This window comes from Grammomys surdaster, unplaced genomic scaffold (genome assembly GCF_004785775.1).
Source record: "Grammomys surdaster isolate TR1022 unplaced genomic scaffold, NIH_TR_1.0 63, whole genome shotgun sequence".
Lineage (NCBI taxonomy): Eukaryota > Metazoa > Chordata > Mammalia > Rodentia > Muridae > Grammomys > Grammomys surdaster.
This window is the reverse complement of record NW_021604565.1, coordinates 8,436,732-8,441,035: the sequence shown is the minus strand read 5'-3', so window position 1 is coordinate 8,441,035 and position 4,304 is coordinate 8,436,732. Positions and strand designations below refer to the sequence as shown.

General features: G+C 41.5%; 1 pseudogene; it reads left to right on the top strand.

The window, feature by feature from the left end:
- The first annotated feature begins 2,039 nt into the window (after positions 1-2,039).
- On the top strand, positions 2,040-3,761 carry LOC114621652 (annotated as a pseudogene).
- The last annotated feature ends 543 nt before the right edge of the window (positions 3,762-4,304 follow it).

Sequence of the window (4,304 nt, the reverse complement as noted above, 5' to 3'; positions counted from 1 at the left end):
AGGGAGGGAGGGAGGGAGGGAGGGAGGGAGGGAGGGAGGGAGGGAGGTACCGACCCAAGAAGGCCAGAGGAAGGGGAGAGAAAAAATGTGGGATCAGGAACAGGTACTGGAAGGGATAGAAGAGAAGTACAGAGGGTCAGGAAGTTGAGTAGAAACAGTGGGGGATAGGAAACTGGCGGTAGCCACTAGAAAGTCTCAGACTCCAGGGAAGGGAGAGGCTCACAGAACCCAATGCTCTATGCTTTTCGCTGGAAATACACAACAAAGGGGAGATAGAACCTGTAGAGACCACCTCCAGTAGATAAGTATGGCCCCCAGTTGAGGGATGGGGCCACCCACACAACTCAAAACTTCTAAATAAGAAATGTTCCTGTCCAAAGGATGAAAGACAAGAACAAAAAAAAAAAAATGGAACAAAGACTGAAGAAAAGGCCATCCAAAGACTGCCCTATCTAGGAATTCATCCTGTCTGCCACCAAACTCCCATACTATTGCTGATGCCAAGAAGCACTTGACGATAGGAACCTGACATGGCTGTTTCCTGAGAAGGTCTACCAGCACCTGACCAATACACAGATGCAGATATTCACAACCAACCACTGGACTGAGGCTGGGGACGTGGGGGGAGGATCCCAAGGGAAGGACTGAAAGAGCTGAAGGGGATTGCAACCCCATAGGGAGAACAATATCAACTAACTGAACGACTCACAGGATGGCCTTACCTGACATCAATGGGAAGGGAGGGAGGCTTGATGCCCCCATGTGTGGGGATCGTAGAGGGGTGAGGTGGGAATGGGTGAGTGGGTGGGGGAGCACCCTCATAGAGGGAAAGGGTAGGGGGGAGAAGGGGTTTAAGATGGGGGAGGTTGTGGAGGGGTAACAGGAAAGGGAATATCATTTGAAATGAAAATGAATAAAAGGATTAATAAAAAGGAATATCTCTTAAGGTATTCTCTTTCAACTGGGCATTAAAAATGAAAGTGCATAAGGCCTAGTATAAGAGAAAGAAAAGTATATTATAGAGCAGCTATAATAAATGCTCTGATTATATATTTGCACTTGACTAATGCCAAGTCCAGGGAGCACAGTGCTTTATTTTTTTCCAGGTTGCCCTCTCTACAATTTCTTACAAACGTGTGGAAGTGAGGATAAATTGCCAGCATAATTTTTAAATGCCATTTCTGGAAGTTTTCATCAAACTAAGCTAAAAGCATTAAGGATCACAGCTCACAATAAATAAATAGATAAATAAATAAATAAATAAATAAATAAATAAATAAATAAATAATAAAATGCAGATATGTCCAGCAAAGACAGAAAAATTGGATTACCAGTTTCTTTAGGGAAAAAAAGAAGAATATCTGGCTCTGCTTGAGTGAAGAGGAAAGAGACATTAGAAGAAAATTAAATAGCATTTGGATAGATAATATTGAATAAATAAATGGATTTGATCGTCATTACAAATGGTTTATTTCAAAACAAACTCAGTTACAGGCAAATAAACTTTTTTTTTCAAACTTGAGACATTATCCAGTTTTAAGTTGAAATCTTGAAATTATGTTTTAAGAACTTAGCTCTTGTAGAAAAGATGTTTGGGGGAAATTATATTCTTAATAGAGAATATTGGCAATCTTTATTTAATGTACATAGGCATTTTAAAAATGGGATCTCCACAAAAAGGATTTCACTATAGCATTCCCCCACCCCAAAAAAAGTACAAAGGCACCTTGGCAGACAGTACCAACTTAGATAAGGACAAGTGAATCATAGGCAGATTAATAGTGACCTGTCTCCTGAACCTTCACCCAGCTGATACCCTGTTCTGAAAGGTATCTGTATTCCCCTTGAACACCCACTCTCCAGTGTCATCCCCTTCCCCACTTCCTGCCTTTCTGTGTTTATAGCCCCTGTGTGAATGAATTACGATTTGGAAAAAAAATAAATTATTAAAAAAAAAAAGAAAAAGAAATGGATCTCCGCCCTCACTCGCCGTATACAGCCTGCCTCGCCTCGCACTCTCTTGCCGCTGCCCTGCAGAAATGCTTCAACTACCCACAGTCCTTCGCCAGATAAGACGAGTGTCACAGGCACTGGCTCCTCATCTCACTCGGGTCTATGCCAAAGATGTAAAATTTGGTGCGAATGCTCGAGCCTTAATGCTTCAAGATGTAGACCTTTTAGCTGATGCTGTAACTGTTACAATGGGGCCAAAGGGAAGAACAGTGATTATTGAACCGAGTTGGGGAAGTCCCAAAGTAACAAAAGATGGGGTCACTGTTGCAAAGTCAATTGATTTAAAGGATAAATACAAAAATATTGGAGCTAAACTTGTTCAGGATGTTGCCAATAACACAAACGAAGAGGCTGGGGATGGCACCACCACTGCCACTGTTCTGGGAGGGTCTATTGTCAAGGAGGGCTTTGAGAAGATCAGCAAAGGGGCCAATCCAGTGGAAATCCAGAGAGGTGTGATGTTGGCCGTCGATGCTGTAATTGCTGAACTTAAGAAACAATCCAAACCTGTGACAAGCCCTGAAGAAATTGCTCAGGTTTCTACAATTTCTGCAAATTGAGACAAAGACATTGGGAACATCATTTCTGATGCAATGAAAAAAAGTTGGAAGAAAGGGCGTCATCACAGTGAAGGATGGAAAAACTCTGAATGACGAACTAGAAATTATTGAAGGCATGAAGTTTGATAGAGGATATATTTCCCCATATTTTATTAACACATCAAAAGGTCAAAAATATGAATTCCAAGATGCCTATGTTTTGTTGAGTGAAAAGAAAATTTCTAGTATTCAGTCCATTGTACCTGCTCTTGAAATTGTTAATGCTCACAGGAAGTGTTTGGTCATAATCGCTGAAGATGTTGACGGAGAAGCTCTAAGCACACTGGTTTTGAACAGGCTAAAAACAGGTCTTCAGGTTGTAGCAGTCAAAGCTCCAGGGTTTGGGGACAATAGGAAGAACCAGGTTAAAGATATGGCTATTGCTACTGGTGGTGCCGTGTTTGGAGAAGAGGGGTTGAATCTAAATCTTGAAGATGTTCGAGCTCATGACTTAGGAAAAGTTGGAGAGGTCATTGTCACCAAGGATGATGCCATGCTTTTGAAAGGGAAAGGTGACAAAACTCATATTGAAAAACGGATTCAAGAAATCACTGAACAGCTAGACATCACAACAGTGAATATGAAAAGGAAAAGCTGAACAAAGAGCGACTTGCTAAACTTTCTAATGGAGTAGCTGTGTTGAAGGTTGGAGGGACAAGTGGCGTTGAAGTGAATGAGAAGAAAGACAGAGTTACAGATGCTCTCAGTGCTACAAGAGCAGCTGTTGAGGAAGGCATTGTTCTAGGAGGGGGCTGCGCTCTGCTTCGGTGCATCCCAGCTTGGATTCATTAAAGCCTGGTAATGAAGATCAGAACATAGGTATAGAAATTATTAACAGAGCACTTAAAATTCCTGCAATGACGATTGCTAAGAATGCAGGTGTTGAAGGATCTTTAATAGTTGAGAAAATTCTGCAAAGTTCCTTAGAAGCTGGTTATGATGCGATGCTTGGAGATTTTGTGAACATGGTGAAAAAGGGAACCATTGATCCAACAAAGGTTGTAAGAACTGCTTTACTGATGCAGCTGGGGTGGCCTCCTTGCTAGCTACAGCTGAAGCTGTAGTGGCAGAAATTCCTAAAGAAGAGAAGGACCCTGGAATGGTGCAATGGGTGGAACGGGAGGGGGTATGGGAAGTGGCATGTTCTAACCTAGAATAGTGCTTTGCCCTTATCAATGAACTGTGACAGGAAGCTCAAGGCAGGTTCCTCACCAATAACTTCAGAGAAGTCACCTGAAGAAAATGACTGAAGAGAAGGCTGGCTGATCATGGTAACCATCAGTTACTGGTTTCCTTTGACAATGCATAATGGTTTACTGCTGTCATTGTCCATGCCTACAGATAATTTATTTTGTATTTCTGAATAAAGACATTTGTACATTCCTGATGCTAGGAGCAAGAGCCATATACCAGTGTCCTGCTTTCAACTTAAATCACTGAGGTATCTCTAGTATTCTGTTAGCATCAGAACTGTAGTGCTGTGTCACCACATGGGAAGTTCAGAAGCAGCCTTTCTGTGGAGGGTGGGAATGATTGTGTACAGAGTAGAGAAGTATCCAATTATGTGACAACTTTTGTGCAATAAAATTTTGTTTAAAGTTAAAAAACAAACAAACAAACCAAACCAAACAGACCAGCAAAAAAGAAATGGATCTCCATGAAAATGGTTGTACTATAGCATTTCCATGAAGG